General features: G+C 35.8%; 1 long non-coding RNA gene across 2 annotated transcripts; it reads right to left on the reverse strand.

Moving 5' to 3' along the window:
- Positions 1–10,731: 10,731 nt before the first annotated feature.
- Positions 10,732–25,554, reverse strand: LOC114293782 (uncharacterized). Of its 2 annotated transcripts, XR_014360726.1 has the most exons (5): positions 25,284–25,554; positions 12,066–12,150; positions 11,893–11,983; positions 11,507–11,676; positions 10,732–11,102 (listed from the first exon to the last, which is right to left on the reverse strand). It is a non-coding gene; the product is annotated as an uncharacterized LOC114293782 (long non-coding RNA). The 2 variants fall into 2 exon arrangements; XR_014360725.1 differs by lacking the exon at positions 10,732–11,102 and having other exon boundaries at positions 11,121–11,676.
- Between the last annotated feature and the right edge of the window lie 354 nt (positions 25,555–25,908).

Below are 25,908 nucleotides of genomic sequence, written 5' to 3' on the forward strand. Positions count from 1 at the left end.
TTATTTACACACACACTTAGTATTTTTTGCAGATAATATGGATTCTGAATATCAACAACGTGTCCCACCTACTGTTTCAAATAGACGACGTCGTGAATTGGATGTAGACCATGAACGGGGACGAGGGTGTGGGCGAGGACGAGGTCAAGGTCGTGGTCGAGGTCGTGATCCAGTTTCGGTAGATGAATTTGTTTTGGCGATTTTTGTAAGATGATATTGTTGTAATGATAACAGTGGTTAACATTTTTCTTATTACAATGGAATGGCAACAATGGTATTGTAATGACATTGTAATGACATTTTATTTTTAGAATGGAATGGTAACAGTGGTCACTGATTTTGTAAGTGATATTTTCTTATTATCAAATATTTACATTTGGTGAGCAATTCGAAACATAAAATCCATGTGAATTGACATTACAAATTTTTAAACATTTTTAAACATGTGAATTGACATTACAAATTTTTAAACATTTACTAATATTAAAATCCATGTGAATCCATAAAATCCATGTGAATTGACATTACAAATTTTTAAACATTTACATTTTGTATAACATTACAAATTTTTAATGGCATTATAAACATAAATTTGCAATTCGAAACTGTAAATTTAGTTTGCAGTTTGCAAATTTGGAATATAAAATGGAAAATTTTTTTTTACTTCATTCGGAAGTAGTTGTCCGAATTTTTTTTAAAATTTCGGAAGTTGAATATTGTACAAGTTAACTTTGTTCGGAAAACAACTTCCGAATTTAAATACTTTGTTCGGACAACAAGTTCCGAAATTAATAAATTTGTTCGGACAACAACTTCCGAAAGTAAATAATTATTTCGGTTGTAGATTTCCGAACCAAATAATACAATCTGACCCTGGTTATCCGAACGACGCTGGAAAAAAAAAAGTGATGCTCATTTGGATATCCTCCACAGGCAAATCGGACTCTGCTCATTTCCAACGTAAATCCTCCAGAACAATGATGAATGAAGAATAAGTGATGCTCTGTGAAGGTGAGTCCAACTTGATGGATGACTAACTTCGACTCTGTGATGCTCACTTCAGCTTCAACGTGATGGATGTGTGTGCATTGAGACTTTTGAAATGGGTAGATGTCTAAAATAGTAATTTCATTTATGAATAAAATTGTAATAAAATTAAATATCATTAAGTGTGTGCAAAGAGAGTATTTGGTGTGTGTAAATAGAAGCTCCCCAATACACATCAATTATTTTCAAATAATACTAAACTATCCTCATCTTCTCCAACAAATCCTAACCCTAACCATTGTCAACAACCACCTCCTCCCACCGGCGCCATTCCCTTCTCAGCCTCTCTCGATACGAAACATATATATTACTGCTGACACAATTTCTTTGTCAAAATCTTCCAGGAGGTTCAGGATTCACTGGCATTTGATGTACTCCATCAAGCCTCTGGTATGCTGTTTTAACTCCATAAGTTTCTCTGGGTTTGATACTTAAGACCACAAAGTTGGTTCCCTTTGTTCGTATTCATCATATAAGTTTTCCTCAGTCTTTTGTACTTTTGGAAGTTTGGCCTTTTACATGTCCTTCAGACTGTTCCATAGTAAATTCACCTGGTGAGACTTGAAGATGGTTTTAATGGTCTAAGAGATGGTGTGTACCCCATGCAGGACTAAGTGGCAGGAAAGGCCGGCGTGCTTTTGAATGACTTAAATGCTATAAATTGAATAATATATCTTTGAAAATTGAAATGGTGGTTGACATTATACACATTTTTGTATCGAGTGTGCTAGGTAGATAGTTTTGACATGTTTAGTTCAACACACTCGATAGGAAATGGCAAAGGTTAGGGTTGAGCTGAGAGGGAGAGAGAGGACTGCTATGAAGGTGGTGATAATCAGAAGGAAGGGAGGTGACTGACGGTGGTCGGAAATGGCAAAGGTTAGGGTTGAGTCAGGAGGGAGGGAGGAAGGGAGAAAGGGAGGGGTGTATTGGTAATTTGATTGAATGATAGAAATGTAATAAAAAAATTTTAAAAAAACATATGTATTGAGTTAATCAAGTGTTTGGAAATAGAATTTCCCCGAATGATGTTACTTACATATACTAAATGACCTTATTACCCTTGTTTTGAAGGACGAAAAGACATTGTCAATACCTTTTTGATCTTTAAATCTCTCATACCTATCTCACTACACTTTGCTCTTCTTTCTACCTCTCTCTCTCTCTCTCTCCCTCCCTCTTTCGCATCCTCTCTCCTACCCATATTCTTTCCGGCCACCATCAATACAACTGCCTCCAACAATCCCAAACGCCACCGGCGATAATTCTCCTCAACCCCCTTCCTCCAATGGCGACCACTCTCCCTCGCCGCCCTCTTTTCACTTTCTTCTTCGTCACCCATCGTACTTCATTCCTGCTCAATCGCAACCCAGCCATGTCGTTGCCCTTGCTCGCCCATCGCCATCGCCATCGCCATATTTGACAAACATAGGGGTAGAATATGAGAAGGATGAGGGTTATCGTCAGGGAAAAATTCTTATGTTTATGTTAAGGATGTTGATGAGAGAAAATAGAAAGGAAAAAAAGACAAAAAAGAGAGAGAGAGAGATGATAACCCCTTTCTCCCACTGAAGCCACAACCCTGCATTGAATCTGCCATATCCATGAACTCCCAACCACTGCACTTGAACCCAAATTTTATATCGTATCTCTATCAAATCAAACCCAAAACCACCTCTGTTAAATCACACCATTATAGTCTATAAAAAAGACCCCAATAACGACCTTCAAAATCACATGGCTCCACCATAACCACCATCGACAAACCCAAAATGGGAAGCTTTTAATAGTATTCCGGTACCCATAATCGTAAAGTTATGGATACCAATTTCTCTGGACGAGTCTCAGATGCATATATATTCAAACTTCACTCAGACTGAGTTACGCTTGCTCAAGGTATTGATTTCATCTCATTGTAGCAATTGATTTGCTTTCCCTTTGTTTGATCTTTTGGAACTTCTTTGGCTTTAAGTTTTTCATTAATGTTTCTTTCTTTGCCTGGAATTTTTCATTTTAGGGTCTCAATTTATGTGTAAGTGAATAATTAAGCTTTCTGGGTTAGAAATAAAGCTTGAATAGACATTCAGGATTTTGGATTTTATGTTCCATTTTGTGTTTTGATGGCTTAAAGATCCAATTTTGGCTATCATTTATGCATTTTTCTGGGTTTGTATTGTTATATGGCTTTCTTTGGTAATGTTTCATTTGTTTTGGAAGAAGGTAATTTCATAATAATTTAAAGACATTTTATTGGAATTAATGGTTTGAAAATTATGAAGCTTTTGGGGTTTATTGATGTGTCGGGAAGAAACTATTATTGTTGAAGTGGAAGCCAATGGTGGTCGTTTAAGCAATTTAGCCACTCAAACGCCACACCACTGATTTGTATGTACCTATGTATATGTTTTGTATATATAAGATTTAGAATTGGTTTGGGAAGTGGGTTGGTTTTTTGGCTTATTGACTTTTTTGGCTATTTTATCCTGGGCTAAAAAGCTTGATTTGTGAAGAGCTTTTTGACTTTTTTTGTGAGAGAAGAGTGTAATGATTATAGGTTAGATGTGATATTTTATTTTTTGTGGCTAAAATAGGCAAAAAAGCCTAGTTTAGCTCTTCCCAAATGGTGCCTAGAAATTTGTTGAAATTGAGTTTTTATTCTTTGCTGAAAATCCAAACAAGTTCTTATTTGAATTTTAACGTGTGTGTGTGTGTATATATATATATTTGTATCTTAAATTTAGAAGGGAGAAAAAAAAAAAAGAGTTGTTCTTATGTTTGAATGTTAAACATATTTAGAAATTAATTTAATTGGATTTTATTTTCTTTGTTAGAAATCAAAATATGGTTGCATGTGTTTATATATATGTATTTGTTCATATATATGAGATTTGAAAAATCAATTGAATTGGGTATTGCTTTGTTTGCAAAATTTTTTTTACGGCAGCTAAGCTACCAAGGTTTGTTTTCTTAATTTCCTCAACATATGTTGGTAACAACACATTCTGGTTGCCATGATCACCCTCCATCTCCTACTTGTACCTCCTTTTTTTTTTTAAAATACTCAAAGTGAATGGTAACATCCCTGTGTTGTAGTTGGTTTTGTTGTGCTTCTTTCCTTTCACTTCTGGCTGCCTTTTTGGTTTTTCTCTTGCCTTGGAATTTTTGAGTTGTGCATTGTGAAGCTGTGTTATGCTTGGTATATATACATGAGATCAATAGCCATGAGGGCATTAGTTGTATTTTTGGCTTTATTGGTGATGACATCAGCAGGTTCTGTTATTAGGGTTAACAAAGGTTCAAATATGGGGGAATCTTGATAATGTCAGTTAAAGTAGGGAAGGTTTGTGTAATTTTTCAAACCACAGAGGAAGTTCCTGTATTTGTCAAAAACTTCAAGGGAAGTGGGTGTAATTTACCCAATTTTAAATAACTAAACATGGTGTACCTAGAAATTGGGAGTGCTTAATGATTTTTTGGGTGTAAATAGAATCTCCCCTAAAAAGTGGGCATGTGATAGATAAATTCTTTATCCAAACTGATTTTAAGGTAAATATGGCCTGTGGGCTGTCCGAAGCCTGCCCACAGGCTGAGATGGGCCTGACCCAGTTAGATCCTGGCTCAAGCCCAGTCCGGAACTCTAGGCCTGAGTTGTTGTTTTGAAGTCCAGCTCGAACCGTGGCTTGGCCCATCTGCCTGTTGAAGGCCCACTTAAAACTCAGCCCCGAGGCTTGGCCTGCCCGAGGTCCAATGTCATTTTTTATGGAAAAAAATTAAAAATAGTGGAAAACATAAAAAAAAATTATTGAAATTCGGCCTAAGTCTGAGCCCAGGCTTGTCGGTCCCGTTCGAGATATGAATATCTCCTGTCCTTGAGCCTGATTTTCTAGCCTATAATCTGGCTTGAATTTTGGCAGAAGCTTACACGGCACGACATAGGCCAGCCTGAGTCCGAGCTGGATCGGATTGGGTCAAATTTACATCCTTACACATTATTACCCATGTTCAGGGTTGACTTTTCTAGTAACTTTTTTGTTGGTTCTTTTTTTTTTTATAAAAATAAATAAAAATAAATTAAGAAATAGTAAATGTTGAAATTATTAAATCCTTGGAATTATCAAAGTCACATCATCCCAATTTTGGTAAAAATAGTAAATGTTGACTGTCATACAATGGAAGAAACTATCTCATTTTTTTTTCTTTTTTTTAAAAAAAATTAATTATCTAAAAGTCTTATCTATAAATATTTTAAAAAAATTGGTCTAAGATCCGTGCCCAACTTTTGATAGGAGGAGAGGTCTATAATAATATTTTTTGATACCTAAGGTTCCTCAACCTTATTTTACGTTATAAAATACCTAATTTACCCTTCTTTATGACATAAATTTATTTGGATTTTGGCAAACTGAATATTCTATTGCTGTTTTGTAAAAGATTTCATAAGGATGGACTTCATGGTGGAGATTTCGTAGGGATTTTGCAAATGTTTGCAATGGACTTGGCGATAGAGATTGCTATGATCGTGTAGGTTTTTCAGTGGAGTTAAATCAGGTATGTTTTCGATAGAGATTCCACATAGATTTTGATTTTTGTTTTGAATTTTATGTAGGGATTCAAATTTCATATTAGTTTTTCGAGTGTATTTTTGCATTAGGTTTTTGTTTTCAATTTTGATCAATTTACAATAGAGGCTATCTCAGTGAAGTTGTTTACGATTTTTAGAGTTGATTTTTCATTCTCTGTTATTGATTAATTTTAGAGAGAGACTAGATTGATAGAGTTGATTTTGATTTTTGGAGTTAATTTTTCATTCTTTGTTTTTTGGTCAATTTCAAAGAGAATTGACAGTGGAGTTAATTTTGATTTTTAGAGTTCATTTTTCGTGCTCTGTTTTTCATCAATATGCTTATCAATGATAAGTTTTGTTATCTATTTTTTCAAAGCAGAGAAATTTCTTTAAACCAGAGATAAGTGTAAATTTCTTATCATATTTTATTCTCTAATTTTAGTTCTCTGTTTTTTCTACACTTTTTTTGGTATAGTCCAGAGAAAATTGTAAGTTTGTTATTATAATCCAACGAAAATTACAGAGAAAATTGTAAGTTTGTAGTCTAGTGAAAGTCATAGAGAAAATTTTAATTTGTTATGGACATGTTATTATAAGTTTGTTATTTTATTTTATTTTATTCTCAATTGAATGTTTTGTGAACATAACAGATCTTCTCTATGAGTTTCTCTGCGTTTGTGTGGAATAATTAGCATTTTTGTCAATTTAATGTTAATGCGTTTTTGTTTTGTGATCTTGAAAGTGAATATAAGTTCTTAAGTTTCTCTGAACTTTTATTTGTAGTTCAGAGAAAATTATAAGTTTGTTATTCATTTTCAGTTTGTAGTTCAGAGAAAATTATAAGTTTGTAATTTAAAGTGAATATAAGTTTTTGTTTCTCTGAGCAAATTTATTTTTTGTGTTTTTTCTTTTAGTTTAAATGGACAGTGCAATGTTTTTTGTTATCTTGAAGATGTATATAAGTTTGTAAATTTCTCTGGATTTTGATATGAGTGCAATAGTGCACAATCATATAGAGAAAATTGTAAGCTTGTAATTCGGTGAAAATCACAGAGAAGCTTATAATTTTATAACAGATCTTCTGTGTAATTTTTGTCTATGATTGTGTTTAATAGTTAACAGTAAATTTCTCTGTGATTCTCTTTGAGTTCATTAAGTTTTCTGTGATTTTTTTTTTGTTATCTTGAAGGTGAATATAAGTTTATAAATGTCTCTAGACTTTTATTTGAGTCCAGAGAAAATTATAAGCTTGTTATTATAATCCAAATTTTTTTTATAATTATTAGAAATTTCTCTGGACTTTTATGTTGTTCTTGTGAAGTGTTTTTATATTGAACAAATTATTTTTCTTATTTTTTCTTTCAATTTTGATAGACAGTGCAGTGTTGTTACTATGCAAATATGAGAATGATACTATTGTCATTAATGTTTCATGTGAATTGAATTTTGAGGAATTGGTTGGCATTTTGTGTAAAACATGTGAGAATTTGAAACCTGAGACGATTTGTATTTCATATTCTATTGTGGGCCATCCGAATTGTATGGTTCGAAATAATATTGATTTTCTGAATATGCTGAGGGTTGTTTATGCACGTGGTGTTGATATAGTTGATATTTCAGTTATTAGGTGTAGTACTTCTGATCAAGAGGATGAAGTGGGTTCTAATTGGGTAGATGTTGTGCATGGTGAATGTGATAGGCTCGTGGATATTGAAAAGAATTCACTCTTTAAGTTTTGTTCTCACCAAGAAAATGTGTTATTGTCAGCTAGTTGGCAAAATAATATTATGAGTGTTGAACAAAAATTTGAGGGTGGTGTGGTTGAGTTCCGTACTGTTTTATGCAAGTATGCTATTGAGGTTGGTTTTCAGTTTATGTATGTTAAAAATGACAAGCTGAGGGTTACGGCAGAATGTGCATGTAAGGAATCAAGGGGATGTATGTGGCGTGTACATGCTTCAGTTGAAAAAACAAATGGGTTCTTTTACATAAGAACTTTGAACAATGAACATACATGTGATGTGGCGGTTCATACTAGTAAACATGTTAGGATGACTTCCAGCTTAGTTTCTGGGCTGATACTTGAAGAGGTAAGTATAAAACTTTTAATTCGTCTAGTGGATGATGTTAAAGAAATGAAAGACAAGTATGTGGTCTTAATCAGTTATAACTGTCGTTGATTGGGGGTTGAAAAAGAAAAATGTAGTACATATGGGGATTCTTGTTTGTCATTCAATTAATTACGATGGTATTTTGATGAGGCATTGAAGAATAATCCAGGTAGTAATTTTGAGTTAGATTTTGAAGATAACAAGCTTTTCAAAAGAGTGTTTGTGGCTTTTCATGCATGCATTGTTGGTTTCAAATATTGTCGGTCATTGTTGTTTCTTGATGGAACATTTTTGAAAGGACGATACAAAGGAGTTATGCTTACTGCGATGGGAAAAGATGGGAATGAAAGTAATTGTAAATATATCTAATTTTATATAAGTATGTGAATTTTCTATACATGTGGGAATTGAGTGAATTTTCTATTTTTGCGGTTATGTTTTGTGATTTTTCTCTGGCACTTTGAATTTTCTCTGGTTTTGGCCAGTGTGTGAATTTTCTCTGGTTTTGGCCAGTGTGTGAATTTTCTCTGAATTTTGGTCAGTGTGTGAATTTTCTCTGGATATTATCATTGTCTAAATTTTATTTGTAGTTGGTCACTAAGTGAATTTTCTCTAGATATTGTCATTGTGTGAATTTTCTCTGTAGTTGGTCACTAAGTGAATTTTCTCTGGATGTTGCCAATGTGTGAATTTTCTCTAGAGGTTGCCATCGTGTGAATTTTCTCTAGATTTTACCACTATGTGAAGTTTCTTTGGATGTTGGTAGTGTCAAATTTCTCTAGTTGTTTATTGTTCTAATTTTCTCTGCATGTGTATATCTAATATGCTTGTTCCTATTTGTTTTGTAGGTTTTTTTCTATAGCTTTTGCAGTTGTTGATGCTGATAATAAAGACAATTGGTGTTGGTTCCTTAAACATTTATGTGAAGTATTGGGATCGAAAAGGGTGATAAGTTTGATATCAGATCGACATTGTGGTATTGTGGGAGAAATTGCTAGGTCTTTCCCTAATTGCTATCATGGATTTTGTCTTGAACATCTAAAGAGAAATTTGAGGGATATGTTATCATGTAGAAACATAAATTTGGTTAGGGAGACGATTGTGTCCAAATTTTCAAAATGTGCATATGCACCAACAAAGACATCATTCTATTTCAAGTTAAATGAATTAAAAAGTGAGGGAGGAGACATTATGAGTGTTTTCTTGAGAAGTTTACCATATGAAAATTGGAGTGATTCATATTTTGAAAGAAAACGTTATGATGAGATGTATTCAAATGTTGTTGAGTCATTCAATTCATGGATACAACAAGCTCGGCACTTGCCAATAACAAATTTGGTGGACATGATACGGTTGCAAATCATGAATATGGGGCCTGATAGGAGACTGCTCTCCAGTAAATGGAATAAAGTTCTCTGTCCTCGTATGGATATTGTATTGGAGAAGGCTTTCATGGATGGGAGGACATAGAATGTGAGTTTATTATCTGATAATGTGTTTGAAGTGCATTGTTTTCCTTCAATTTTGGTTAATCTTGGGTTGAGAACTTGTTTATGTCGAAAATGGGAAATAAATGGGTATCCATGTCAACATGTTGTTGCTGTAATTTTTAAGAGTGGAAAGAATTTGAATTCATTTGTTGAACCATTTTTTCATGCTGATATATATCGTCAAGCACACTCGTTTTCGATTGGCCCAGTTCCAATTGTTGAAAAATCTGTGTAGCATTGACAATCCTATGATTTTATCTCCATTGAGTAAGAGACCAACTGGGAGGCCAAAGAAGAATAGAATTGCTTCTACTGGAGAGTTTAAAAGGGTGATGAAGTGTAGTGGATGTGAGAGTATTGGTCACCATAATAAGAGGACATATGCAAGGAACATTTGTTAAATAGTTGAGGATAATACATTTTATTGAATGAATAATATATTTGATGATTACTTTGTGTATTTTGTTTTGTGAAATGTATTTTTTGGACAGTGTGTATATAATACCAATCAAATTCATCCAAAGAAATTTTCTAATAGCAGTGAAAATTACTTTTTGTATTGTGTTTTTAGAAATTTACTTTGAGAGTGCCTTTATAATACCAGTCAAATTCATCCAGAGAAATTTGTCAGAAGTAAAGAAATTTACTATGGGCATTGTTTTGGTTGAAATGTGCATTGTGTTTTGTGAGGTCAAATTTATCAAGAGAAATTTGCCAATAGTAGAGAAAATTACAGTGTGCATTGTGTTTATTGAAACATACTATAGGTAGTGTGTTTATAATACCAGTCAAATTAATCTAGAAAAATTTTCCACTAGCAGAGAAAATTCTCTGTGCATTGTGTTTAGTGAGGTCAAATTCATCAAGAGAAATTTGCCAATAGCAGAGAAAATTACTATGTGCATGGTGTTTTTTAAATTTAATGCTTGTTTTGTACCAACACAGTGCATTACAGATTACACGATCATATAGGCACCCTCTTGGCACGATACGAGTTGAATTTCTCTGTGAATTTCTGGTAACTTCATACCAGTCAAATTGTTCCAGAAATTTACCAATAAAAGAGAAATTTACTATGGGCATTGTGTTTGTTGAAATGTGCATTGTGTTTTATGATGTCAAATTCATCCAGAAAAATTTGCCAATAGCATAGAAAATTACAGTGTGCATTGTGTTTGTGGAAACATACTATAGGTAGTGTGTTTATAATACCAATCAAATTCATCCAGAGAAATTTGCCACTAGCAGAGAAAATTCTCTGCGCACTGTGTTTTGAAGCTTTAAATTCATCTAGAGAAATATGCAAATAGCAAAGAAAATTACTGTGCGCTTTGTGTTTTTTGAATTTGATGATTGTTTTGTACCCAACACAGTGCATTACAGATTAAATGATCATGTAGGCATCCTCTTGGCACGATACGAGTTAAATTTCTCTGTGAATTTCTGGTAACATCATATCAGAGAAATTTCTGCAGACAATTTTCTCTGTATGAATTATGTTGACAATCACCACTTAGCATGCATTATAAAAAATATATATATTTAACCATTGATAGCTATGAAATTTACATTAGTCAAAAAATGATATATACATATATGTCAAACATCATCATTCCTTTAATGTATGAAAAAACAAATTGAAGGGTTATTTCTAATTACATTGTTTGCATTGTCTTCTTTTCACTAGTGTGCTTTCACTATTATACTTTTGGTTCTTCTTCTGGTGGTATTTGAATTGGTTCTATCTATGACCAGCCAACTTCGGTCACAAATCTCTCTATGATTTCTGCCCTCATCAACCTTACGTCTTGTGTCGACAATTTCGAGCTAATAGGTTCATGATTGCTATATTGTCTCATTACGTAGCATACAAAGAGGCCATAATCCACACTGTATACAAATTATAGGTATAGTTAGTTTTAAGAAACATTCAAATTAGATTATCTTATTTATAAATGATGTATGGAACTTACAAATCACTATCTTATTGTGGAGCATTGTTGACATATTCAAAGTCATAATTTGTGTTTTGTGAGTCTATCAATTTGAAAGAGGGTTGTGATTGTGCCTCTCTTTTAAGACAAGCTTTCAAAAAATTCTCCACATAATCTTGATGCAAAAAAATAATTTTTAAATGAGAAATTTACACACAAATTAATGAGATTCTATGAAAATTATCATCACATAAACATTATCATGGATTAGAGAAATTTGTACTCGTTACTAATTGCTTTGCCTTTTTGATATATTTGGCTTATGCATTGTCCCTCCTTGGTTTTAGTGAGTTGTAGTACCTCCATAAATTGTCTTCTTTGTCCAAGACTAGCAAGGTCCAGTGATTTTCATTTGTTGACTTCTCATTGCCCTCGGTATTTTTTGGGAAATGGAGGAACCTGTAGTTCTTCCATACTGTTTCAAGATGCTTGTCAAATAATGAGACTCGGAAAGTTTGATTTTCCTTCATCTTGATGAAATTTTGCGATCATAGAAAATCAAAAAATGGTTATGAGAAAGTTGAAATGACAGGAATTTTAGAAATATACATACAGAGAAATTTTAAATGCACACAACTAGTCAGAGAAAATTAGACTAGTGACGCAACTGGCTTCAAGAAGTATCTTAATAAGAGAAAGTAGTAAGTAAATTCCAGAGAAAATCAAATAAAAGAGTAGTAACATACCAAACTCATGCATGTGGAAAAAAAATGAAGTTGATTGTTGTCCTTTTCTTCTTTGGTCAGCAAATAGGATCTCTCCATAGCCGTCAATGACCTGAAAAATATCATTTATAATTGTAACATTGGTTTATAAAGGCTGATGGAACATTGCAGAGAAATTTTGATAAAAGACTTACATTGGTGGCAATTTCTTTTTCCTTTATTAGGTTTCCAATATCTTCAAAAGTAATGAGATTCAACTCACTTGTCCAGATTAAAGCCCTACAAAATGACAAAGAAGAGATTTAATAGTTGTTAATGCAATATAAGTTAGTAAATTGTGTTGGAAATAATTTTGGAAAATATGATTTTTTCTTAACTTTGATCTATTTTTTTGGTGGGACCCATACGTCAAAGCTGGCAGATGTAAGTGGTAACGCGTTCTATACCGCATTGTGATTCACATAGTATATTTGGTTGCTCAAAACCATTATCGGGTGAATGGAAAATTGAAACCAAAAAGAGCTCCATAGAAATTGTGTTTTTGGTGAAATTTCCTAAATGTTTGGTTTAAGGCTTGTCCCACATTGATTTGGTAGGCAAACTTTGAGTGAATTTATAAGGCTTGAGTTTGAAACTTGTGGTAGGCCCCAAGGGGCACCCAAGTTTTGTAGAGGGGAATGTTATGGGTAAAGTGGGTTAGACCCATTAGACCTAAAATAAACACACGCGCGCCGCTGCCGTCCGTCCGAGCCGGCGGGCTGGGCTTAGGCGCGTGGTGTGTGGTTGGGTTGGACTTGTCCGGCCCAATACTTATTTTTTTGGGCCAAAAACATTTGAATTTTATTTTTCTAAAATTAAATTCTAATTTTTTGGAATTTGAATTTCGAAAATTAATTTTAGAATTGGCTCCGGTTTTTCCCCCATTCAAACAGATGAATATATGTTTAAATTTAAACCAAACAAATTCATGTCTGTTTGAATTTAAACCCAACAGCCACATTACTAGTTCATTCAAACCAAAAAGATATAATACCTATTCAAACAGGTTTTGCACTTGTTTAATTCAAACTGTACAGCCACCTTTACATCTATAAATAGGCAGTCCCTCACTTGGTTTTTTCACTCTAATTTTTGTCCTAAATTCTATCTGCTCTCTCTGTGTTTTGCTACATTATTTTCCTCGTGAGAAAGAGTGTAAACACTTAATGTGTTCGTTGTGTGAATAGTTTGTAGTGCTGCTACTATTCACTGTTGATCATTTTATCTTGGAAGATAGACGTCCACAATTTCAAAGCACCGTGGAGAGGACGAATCTGTCTTAAGGACACAGTGTTAAACCCTGGACTTGATTAGAATTTTGTTTAATAAATATATAATTTTAGTAATTAATTTACTTTCTATTTTATTTATTTATTTATATCAGATTCTAATTTTGTTTTTGTAACAAAATAAGAATCTATTGTTTTATTTTATTTTACTTACTGGTTTGATTTTTGTAATCAAACAATCTCTTTCATTTTCTTTATGTCTTCTGTTTGTTGTTAAGTACACAAACAAAATTTATTCGTAATTGTAGCTCAACTTTTCGCGCTCATTTTCGGAAGAATGAATAGCCCTTACAGTTCGGACTCCACTTGTGTTGGTTTTGATTCTGATTTCACAAGTGCAATGTGAAACAGTGGAAACACAAAAAGAGTCCAAATCTGGCAATTTCTTTTGAAAAATCGATGTTTGAATCAAATGCCAAAAATGGACTGCTTTGTCAGATTTCAGAGTCGACACCTAAATATTTATTTTTAAAAAATTTAGGAAACCCATGACTCATACCAAAGGCCGTTAGTCCGTCGTTACCAAAGTGTCTTGGTTCGGGAACTTAGGTATGAGAGGGGAAGATCAATAATTGAACACCCCACTCACCCGATCAAAGATCGACCTCTACTAATCATGATGTGGTTTTTATGTACAGTATATGCTCTTGTTCTATATGTAACATACAAGTATAGACTAATTTCACGAAAAGTTGGAATGTTTGATTTCATGTTTGTTTTGAAAAAAAAATGTTTTGAATATGTATCACTGAAAATGGTGATCTCATATATACATGAATCAAAGTATCCCAATTCAAGTGATTAGCCTTCATCCACTAGCATTCAAATAGGTATATTAAATAAGCAGTTAGCCTCATGGTAGTATGTTTGATATGACAGTATTCACACTTATGCAATATGCTAAAGCAAAAATGCTTACCTTAATGTCCAAAGGCGAGTCCAAAAAGAAAACAAATAGTTAAAAAAAAACGCATGATCCTAATTTAATGACTAATGCAACACATGCAACGTGCAATTAAGGTTTGTCACGCCCCACTTTTTATTACTCGAAGTATTACCAATTTCATTTACTTAATTCCATTTCAGAGATAACATGCGGAAATGAACTCGTATATTCAACTCGTAGCAGTGAATAACATTGCTCTCATTCGTATGCAAGTAAATACAACATAAGTATAATAAATAAATTGCCCTTGGGCTTACATCATTAACAACAAATCAAGAAGAAGGGTGCAACCCTTTTACACATATGGCATTCTGCCCATATAAGAGAGGCCCCGTGGCCAACAAATCAAAAGATCCAAATCTTGCAGCACATTCAGCTCAACACCTGAAAAAGATTCAACAGCGTGGGATGAACATATAGTCCAGTAGGGATCTCAACATGGCCCTCAACAATAACAACTTACAGATAGCTATGATCATGAACACTCTTTCTCGTACTAGAATAGTAATGTGACAGTTTATACAAAATATATATATGTATGAACTTTTCTCGAAAACAACCATTTCATTCAACGCTATAAGCGATTCTTCTTTCTTTTCCTTTCATTAAATCTCGTTCCCAATCCTTCATAACATTAACAATTACTTAGGAAATAAATTCACCAAGCCCATTACCCTCTTCCATTTTCTACACATACACTAGATGTGCTTTTTCAAAACATATCTCTAAAATGTTCGATTTACTTTGCATTTCCAAAAGATAACAGAGATTTCGGTTCAATCCCAATTCTATCATAACTAAGCATGCACACCTCTATTAAAAGGGAGATAACAACTCAACTACATGCATAAGATAAACCAATGAGGCAACTCGGCCTTCCAAAACTGTAACCAACACAATCCACAATGTTCCCAGATACACTGAAACAATAACAACAAAACTTTGCTCTACTAGCGATGTGCGTAGTAAGCCAAAGATACACTTCTCACAACAATCTACCAGTTTACCAGGCGCTAGCTGGAAGGGTATGGTGCCTTCGATTATCAGCGCAGTCAGTTCTCCAGGCGCTAGCTGGAAGGTAACGGTACCTCTGATTATCAGCGCAGTGTACAATACCAAATACCACAATACAATCGGGTACAATCAACATGTGTCACATACACATAAACCATCAAGGTACAAGCAATGTGTTAAAGTATATGAACACATAAGTGTGTGGAGTCCACTCCCTATCTTCTCACACACACAGGAGTACAACCCCTCTCTCCTCCCTAACCAGTATACATATATAATGTATCTCAGCATTTCATCACATACAATGCTTCATCAACAGTGGTGTAATACACACACGACAATTCAATACAACCATGTCATCCTCCACCGATGACCAAGGACAAACCTCTAGATGCAAGTATTTAGTACATCTATTAAAAGATCCAATTATCATGAGATCACAAACCCAACAATAACATTAACATGGTAGTTAAAGATACAACCCCCACATGCGTGTGTTCGACACTCAAGGAACAACAATCCAATTTTCATACTTATATCAAAGATATTTTTCTCATTTCACAAAACAAATTCCGGTTCCTTTTGTTTTCACAAAACCGACTCCATCCCTTTTGTTTCCACAAAACCAATTTCATTCCTTTTGTTTTACAAAACCAATTCCGTTGATAAAAAGCCATAACTCACATTAGTCCACTACATTCATTTCAAACCCGTTCCAAAACCATGGTTAATCCCTTAGGCATTAACACCTTCACCCAACTCACATTAACAATAGAGATTTACAACATAGGTTAACCCCCCTCCATTTTAATTTACCAAATCAAAATATAATTTAGGGCTTTTTCTTCTTTCAACTATAACATGCTAATTTACACTCCACTTAGCCCAAAACAACCATCAATGATAAATTAACCATTTTCAAACAACCAACCCTAGGTTCGTTCTCATGATTTCAAACAAATCCAACGTGGATATGATTTTCATGCAATACAAAACTACCACATGTCTATCTATAGACGAAGTATTGAAAAAGAACAAGGAAATCCCTACCTCAAGCTTAGGAGAGAAAACCACCCAAAAATTACCGGCGATGAAACCACGAACCACTCGGACCAAAAGGAAGCCCTTGACAAGCTCTACATTTTATCTCAAAGGAGCAAGGTGAGTAGAGGTCTTCAAACAAGTAGATCTAAGGATCTTTGAGTAAAAAGTGCCTTTTGAGAGAGAGAGAAGGTGTTTCACGGTTTAGAGAGAGGAAAGGGAAGAAAAAGTGAGAGAAAAGGTCAAGTGAGGGCCTTTATATAGTACTAGGTCAAAAATAGATATAAGCCCCAAAGTCAACCCAAAATATCTTAGTCAAAATATCCCCAAAAAGTAGGTCCAAACCGTGAGAAAAATCTGGGAAAAAGTCGCAGGTGTCGACCCTTCACAACACAGGTGTCGACACCTAAGAAGAAATCTGGAACACTAAGTGTGACTGCACTGCAGGTGTCGACCCTTCCCAAGGCTGGTGTCGACACCAAAATGCAGTGAACAAATTCAGAACAAGGGTCGACCCTTCCCAGCTTTGGTGTCGACCCTTATGGCGAACAAAAGAGAAGGTGTCGACACCACCAAGACTGGTGTCGACCCCAGAACATGATTTTCAAGTTTCCAAACAACTTTTCAACGCGAACAAGCGTGAACGAGCCATCCCAACAAGTTTAAATAAATTTCACTCATCCAAAACCAAGGTACAACAACACCGAAGATTCCCAAAACATAATACATGATTCAAATACACTTCCCAAAAGTTTTAAAAGGGCCCAAGTTCTACAACCTCCCCACCTTAGGAAATTTCGTCCCCGAAATTAAGGAAACGCCAAAACACAAGGCCAGCTGATCACAAAGCACTCAACACTCGGGCACCAAGGAAGGAAATACTCTCACAACAAACCTTCGATTCACTCTTGCCAAGGAAGAGACTAATTAAGGGAACACGTTCCAAACGACAACACTGTAGGCCTAAAAGCCACAACAAAATCAACCCTTCTGAAACAGTTTACTCACATCTGACCAGCGCTTCAAGCTAAGTCACTATGCAACAACAATTACTTCCAATAAAAGGATACTCAAGGCAAATCTTTCACATTAATATAAGGAAAACATTTTCTTGCTCATGAGACATTTCTCAAAGATGGTCAAATTTTCAATGCTGACATTTCAAAATAAACTTTGCATTTTCCATGCGAAACTAAAAAAAAACGTTGTATACGTTTTTCACCCACACGGTGTTATCCAAAACACAATCATCCACCGTTTATTTGCCAAAATCATTCATTTGAAAATCCTCAAAACCCTTGAATTAAATCAATTTCTCAACAACGCCTTTAGGTGGCCCAACCACTAGAAAAATTTTGTTTTCCATTTTCTTTTCAAAATAACACCATCAACAACCATCACTCACACAGTGATGCCACAACCAACACGGAACAACACTTTTCTATAACGATAGTTAATAGAAATAATAACAGTACTATCAACACAAAAGACATAAGAAATTCATGGTTTTGCAATTTCATGTTGCCTCCCTTTACTTAACCTGTTTAATAACATACACCTGGCTCAGAACCTGGCCAAACAATTAAATGAGATAGTAACTCATATAAAACATTTTTTTTCACTTCACCATAGATAAGCATATGAGCTATATCAATCTTTCAATAGATACACATTTTGGTGCTGTATCATCGGAGTCCATCCCCTATCTCCTCCCAAACAATATACATACATAATGTATAAAAAAAAAAAATCCAATCATTCATAATGATCATTCAATACACAAATTTGCTGTATTATTATAACCGTCATATTCAATGACACAACCGGATGATTAGTTTCAGTTTTCCTTAATCAACACACAAAGTCTACCACGAACGAGACTAACCTCAAGGTGACAAATGTCAACCCAAAACCCAATACCAAAAGCTGACTAATCAACTCAATAAACCACCACTCTCAGTAAACCACACACTGAAGTGCCACTAACCCCAAACACTGAGTTCCCCACACAAACCTGCAAATTTTGGAATCTCACTAGATCTCCTAAAATCAAACCACATCAACACTGTGTCTAAGGGAATTACTATCTCCTCGACTGAAAACCGACTTGGTAAACCTCAATTACAACAACCCAATCACGAAGGACAATTTGACAGACGCTAATCTCGTCACCCTAGAACACAACCTGTTCTTCCTCTTAAGAATGCTTCCAGAATCCACTCATAGACCATACCCAACAACTGATAGCCAATCACAATACGAACACTACCCTCATACAATCGATGGGGTCACCACGGACTCCTTAACTAGCAAAGCCCAGAACATTAATCAACATACAGGTACCAAGCAAGCAACAACAACAGGATCATTGATCCCATTAACAACTTCTCAATAGACATTATAGGGGTTTCGAAATTCCATACATACTCCCCAATACATGAGGATTAAACGAACAACACTATGCATACATATGCGATACATAAACATGGTGCCTCAGCATCCAACAGTACACCGGTCAACAACAAAATGATTCATATAATACATCACCGGTCAATAACACAAAAGTTCCCCCTCCAGGGTAATAATACAGGGCTAGCTAATAAGTCGCCCCTCGCGAGGCTCTTGAAGCCTGGCCTGCCCGTTTCTGGTACCGATAGCGTCCTTGACTGGACGGGCACGACTGAGTCTGACTAGGTTTTGAAGCACTTGCAGAATTCACACGCAAAGGGCAAAGACGTCTACCATGGCCCTGCTGGCCACAAACGAAACAACCACCAGACCCCCTATTCTGAGACTGGTCCGAAACTTGCACCTCCCCGGACCTCCCAACCGAAGTGTCCGAAACCCCTGACGAAGAAAAGGAACCAGCCCCCGACAGAGCATGTTTCCGCCTCCACCCCTTACTGAGTCTAGAGTATTTAGGAACCGCGGGACTTACCGAGACGGTCTCCTCCTTAACCCCATCATCACTCGCCACCATGACCTCCACATGGGCCGCTGCCTCGACTAAATTATAATAATCCTTCCAAAAGGATCCAGCTACCTTCTCCCGAATAACGAAACACAATCGCCTTTCAAACTCATAACAACGACGCTCCTCTGTTGCCACCAACTCTGGAGCAAACCTCGACAAACTAGTAAACCGCATCTCAAATTGTGCCACAGGAGTATCATCCTGACGCAACTCCAAAAACTGATCCCTCAACCTTTCCCGAGCAGAAGGAGGGAAATACTTGGCCAAAAAGGCCTCGGTAAAAGCAACCCACGTGCTACCCACATTATTCTTAGCATACTTCCACCAATAACTCGCATCACTCTTCAACTGAAAAGTCGCCAAAGAAACCCTCAACTCCTCATCTTCGACTCTGAGCATATCAAGAGTCTTGGTAATCTGCTCTAACCAACTCTCTGCCTCCAACGGTTTAGCCTCCCCCACAAACTCTGGTGGGCCAGAGCGGAAAAACTCCTTAGTAAGTTTGAGAGCATGCCCGCTACCGCCCTCAGTACGAGCTAGGGCGTCTTGCACCGCTCTCACAATCTCACGTGCGACATCCTCACCGACAGCCGATGCTGCAACGGCGGGTGCTAAAGGAACTGCTGTGCCCCTACCGACACTCCTACTATTCAACCGTCCTCTACTTCCTCGTGTAGACATCCTATAAAGCACAAAATAAATTACACTTAGTGCACAACACAATAGCCTTCTCCGAGGCACACACTACCGCCAAAAGGTCACAAGACACACTTAGTCTCAAAACATACATTTCTATTGTATATAATCATCTAAACATGTAAACACATAATCGAATCAAGTCCACAAAGGTAGCCACTCATCTCGGAACTCTCAAGGAATTCCCATCAGAAACCACGTTGATCAAGCGTGTTTCCGAAAGGACCTCAAAGCAAGTTTACCGGCTATGAATACTATCCGAGAGACTGAATCCCATGCTCACATAAATGCAACACACAAGTCCTAACTTTCATGATATCTATATGCAACGTCCTCACTATACGTAGTAAACCCACTGTGGTAAAAACCACTTCCCACGAGCCCAAAGTTTTCAAACCCGGCTGGCTCTGATACCAAGTTGTCACGCCCCACTTTTTATTACTCGAAGTATTACCAATTTCATTTACTTAATTCCATTTCAGAGATAACATGCGGAAATGAACTCGTATATTCAACTCGTAGCAGTGAATAACATTGCTCTCATTCGTATGCAAGTAAATACAACATAAGTATAATAAATAAATTGCCCTTGGGCTTACATCATTAACAACAAATCAAGAAGAAGGGTGCAACCCTTTTACACATATGGCATTCTGCCCATATAAGAGAGGCCCCGTGGCCAACAAATCAAAAGATCCAAATCTTGCAGCACATTCAGCTCAACACCTGAAAAAGATTCAACAGCGTGGGATGAACATATAGTCCAGTAGGGATCTCAACATGGCCCTCAACAATAACAACTTACAGATAGCTATGATCATGAACACTCTTTCTCGTACTAGAATAGTAATGTGACAGTTTATACAAAATATATATATGTATGAACTTTTCTCGAAAACAACCATTTCATTCAACGCTATAAGCGATTCTTCTTTCTTTTCCTTTCATTAAATCTCGTTCCCAATCCTTCATAACATTAACAATTACTTAGGAAATAAATTCACCAAGCCCATTACCCTCTTCCATTTTCTACACATACACTAGATGTGCTTTTTCAAAACATATCTCTAAAATGTTCGATTTACTTTGCATTTCCAAAAGATAACAGAGATTTCGGTTCAATCCCAATTCTATCATAACTAAGCATGCACACCTCTATTAAAAGGGAGATAACAACTCAACTACATGCATAAGATAAACCAATGAGGCAACTCGGCCTTCCAAAACTGTAACCAACACAATCCACAATGTTCCCAGATACACTGAAACAATAACAACAAAACTTTGCTCTACTAGCGATGTGCGTAGTAAGCCAAAGATACACTTCTCACAACAATCTACCAGTTTACCAGGCGCTAGCTGGAAGGGTATGGTGCCTTCGATTATCAGCGCAGTCAGTTCTCCAGGCGCTAGCTGGAAGGTAACGGTACCTCTGATTATCAGCGCAGTGTACAATACCAAATACCACAATACAATCGGGTACAATCAACATGTGTCACATACACATAAACCATCAAGGTACAAGCAATGTGTTAAAGTATATGAACACATAAGTGTGTGGAGTCCACTCCCTATCTTCTCACACACACAGGAGTACAACCCCTCTCTCCTCCCTAACCAGTATACATATATAATGTATCTCAGCATTTCATCACATACAATGCTTCATCAACAGTGGTGTAATACACACACGACAATTCAATACAACCATGTCATCCTCCACCGATGACCAAGGACAAACCTCTAGATGCAAGTATTTAGTACATCTATTAAAAGATCCAATTATCATGAGATCACAAACCCAACAATAACATTAACATGGTAGTTAAAGATACAACCCCCACATGCGTGTGTTCGACACTCAAGGAACAACAATCCAATTTTCATACTTATATCAAAGATATTTTTCTCATTTCACAAAACAAATTCCGGTTCCTTTTGTTTTCACAAAACCGACTCCATCCCTTTTGTTTCCACAAAACCAATTTCATTCCTTTTGTTTTACAAAACCAATTCCGTTGATAAAAAGCCATAACTCACATTAGTCCACTACATTCATTTCAAACCCGTTCCAAAACCATGGTTAATCCCTTAGGCATTAACACCTTCACCCAACTCACATTAACAATAGAGATTTACAACATAGGTTAACCCCCCTCCATTTTAATTTACCAAATCAAAATATAATTTAGGGCTTTTTCTTCTTTCAACTATAACATGCTAATTTACACTCCACTTAGCCCAAAACAACCATCAATGATAAAATAACCATTTTCAAACAACCAACCCTAGGTTCGTTCTCATGATTTCAAACAAATCCAACGTGGATATGATTTTCATGCAATACAAAACTACCACATGTCTATCTATAGACGAAGTATTGAAAAAGAACAAGGAAATCCCTACCTCAAGCTTAGGAGAGAAAACCACCCAAAAATTACCGGCGATGAAACCACGAACCACTCGGACCAAAATGAAGCCCTTGACAAGCTCTACATTTTATCTCAAAGGAGCAAGGTGAGTAGAGGTCTTCAAACAAGTAGATCTAAGGATCTTTGAGTAAAAAGTGCCTTTTGAGAGAGAGAGAAGGTGTTTCACGGTTTAGAGAGAGGAAAGGGAAGAAAAAGTGAGAGAAAAGGTCAAGTGAGGGCCTTTATATAGTACTAGGTCAAAAATAGATATAAGCCCCAAAGTCAACCCAAAATATCTTAGTCAAAATATCCCCAAAAAGTAGGTCCAAACCGTGAGAAAAATCTGGGAAAAAGTCGCAGGTGTCGACCCTTCACAACACAGGTGTCGACACCTAAGAAGAAATCTGGAACACTAAGTGTGACTGCACTGCAGGTGTCGACCCTTCCCAAGGCTGGTGTCGACACCAAAATGCAGTGAACAAATTCAGAACAAGGGTCGACCCTTCCCAGCTTTGGTGTCGACCCTTATGGCGAACAAAAGAGAAGGTGTCGACACCACCAAGACTGGTGTCGACCCCAGAACATGATTTTCAAGTTTCCAAACAACTTTTCAACGCGAACAAGCGTGAACGAGCCATCCCAACAAGTTTAAATAAATTTCACTCATCCAAAACCAAGGTACAACAACACCGAAGATTCCCAAAACATAATACATGATTCAAATACACTTCCCAAAAGTTTTAAAAGGGCCCAAGTTCTACAAGGTTCGGCTACTAGTATAGCATGTGAGTCAATTCAAGGTATGTGATAGGGCATGTATGCAAGTAAGGAGTTTGAATTTGACATTTGAATAAGATGATGAGCCGAACTTTTATGCATGTAAACGAATGGATGCAAATCGTGAAAAATGCTAATTAAACATGATGTCCCTAATCTAACCATCATAAGTAGTGAAATAAAAGGGAGAAAGAATAGGGGTTGGAAGACATACAACTTATTACGTATTTGTCCTCGCAAAGAAGGGTCCGAATGTCCAAGTGTCCGAACAAATAATTATTACAAAGCCGAATGACTAATAAATGAAAGGGGCTATCTAATTTATTACAATAATAATATGCAATGATTGCTCGATGCTCCTTAGGAATTATTTTGTCTGCCTTGTTGGGATTTGTTCTGTTTCACCCCTAGTTACTGCTTTCAACCAAAAGTATATTGTTTTGCAATTTATTGGAGCCTTGTCGACCCCAAAACGCGACTTAGTCGAGCCCCAAATAAATCCAATACTTTGTTTTCTTGTGAAAATCTTTTTTTTTTTGTACCCGAGGTGAAACAATGCAGACAGGGTATTCCTAGCCATGTTTGTCTTTTTTTTTACCCTTCTCTATCATAAAAATACTCAAGAGAGGGTTGAAATCATCTCCAAAACCATCAATTAGCAAGTTGATTGCTTGATGATTTCGGATACAATTTGGACAATGATCAATAAATGCAATGAATAAACAACCACCCCTCATTCCTATCATGAAGTGAATTCAAGAAGGGAACTAGAGACACTTCAAGGTTCATCAAAATCATGAATTGATGTAAGGCAAGCCTTGACACAATAAACTCGGTATAACGTCCGACCGAATTCAATTAATCATATTGGTTCTTTATGTCGGTTGTAATCCAATTTTAACCAATTTCATTAGCTTTTTTTATTACCTTTCCATTTCTTTATCTTTTCTCCTGTTTGTGCAAAAATGATATTTACGTCCACTAAGTCCAAAACGCAATAAAGAGAAACAAGCATCAACTTAACCCGAGAAACAAATCTTATTTTTTTCGGGAAAAATTACAAAGGAAGAGTCAAACTTATTTACAAGCGATAAGGGATTCCAAGTCAAACTCAAGATGTGCAACAAGGACTAGTCAAACTCAAAAAAGTGATAATGACTTAGAAAAACCCAAACTTGAGTGATAATGACTTGAAATCTAAACTTGATAATAAGTGATAATGACACTTTTCTTGGTGATTTTCAAGGGTCAATTAGTCCCTTAAAAGTAAACACACTGATGAACAAAGAGAAATGAAAAATAAAAGATTGTGCTTTAGTATAAGAACATGTATACATTTGGGGTAGTGAACCTCCAAAGAATTTAAACCGTTAAGTATAGAACGTTTTATGCCTTTGGTAGTAAATCCCCTAAGAGATTAAATCAGTAAGCATAGAACATTGTATACTTTTGGTAATGAACCTCCTAAGCACTAAACGTTTTATGCCTTTGGTAGTGAATCTCCAAAGAGATTAAACTATTAAGCATAGAACGTTTTATACCTTTGGTAATGAACCTCCTAAGCATAAAACGTTTTATGCCTTTGGTAGTGAATCTCCAAAAAGATTAAACCATTAAGCATAGAGTGTTTTATACTTTTGGTAATAAACCTCCGAAGAGATTAAACCAATAAGCATGGAAGAGTTCCTTTCTTATACTTGAACCACAATCTTAATTTTTCACAACTTTTTAATTGAAATAAGCAAAGAATGGAGGGAGGTTGCAGAGATGATTATGCGAAGTTGATTAATTGGTTAATACAAACAAACTTGATATTTAAAACATAAATCATTGAAATAAATTAAACAGCCCCCTAATAGCATACAATAGTGCTGAAATTAAGTTATAAAAAGCGAGCAAAATTAAATAGGATGAAGTTAGTAAACAAGTAGAAGGAAGGGCGGCTAACCCCTCTACTTTTACAACTTCAAATCACATAGTTTAGATGTTGAAAAATAGCCCAAAAACAGTCCCAAATCAGCCCCAAAACAGTGGGAAAAATTAGCGAAAACAAGTGGGAAACACAAGTATTCAAGCTTGGAATAAGGTTCAAAGAAGGGTGATTAACCTCTCCACCTTTGGGTAGCTTTTAATCACAAGTTTCAGCCCTCAAAACAGTCCCAAAATAATATGAAAACACAAGAAAAAGGTGAACAAAGATTGAAATGAAAGTAATGAGGATTTACCTTTTGTAGAGAAGTGTTCTTGTTGTAAATCAAACTTGATTCCAAAGCACCCTCAAGTTTGAGTATGATTTTCAATTCTCAAATCAAGATCCAAGTTCAAGCTCTTGTATGGTATGGATGGATGGAAGAACAAGGAAGAACAAAGATGGTTTCAACTCTTGGATATTGCCTAACACCTTGATATTTCTCTTTGTTGATATTTATAACTTGATATTTCTCTTTGATATATAATATTTCTAACTTGATATTGTTTTCTTAACTCTTGATAATGTTTTTTGTCCCCCTTAAAACATCACTTTGAGCCTTGTATTTATAGGCCTTGAGCTGTTGCTCCTCAAAATATCAGCACATTTGGACAGCTTTGAAAAGTCAAAAGGGGCGGCATGACCTCAGTGAGGTCTGATCGGACCTCAGAATCTGCATTCAGGCCCGGCTTCAAACAGGCATATCTCCATCATCTGGACTCCGTTTCAGGTGATTCTTGAGTCTAAAATGAAACCCCGGAAGTCCTCTTTCCGATGGAGGTTGCCTCACATATAAATTATAAGTGTGCTAAGAGATATTCCTATTTTAGTGAAGGTTGTTCAGTTTTGACCTTATCGAATTTATGCCTAACTTCAAATAG

The sequence above is a fragment of the Camellia sinensis genome, chromosome 2, assembly GCF_055761805.1.
Source record: "Camellia sinensis isolate YWXY chromosome 2, ASM5576180v1, whole genome shotgun sequence".
NCBI lineage: Eukaryota > Viridiplantae > Streptophyta > Magnoliopsida > Ericales > Theaceae > Camellia > Camellia sinensis.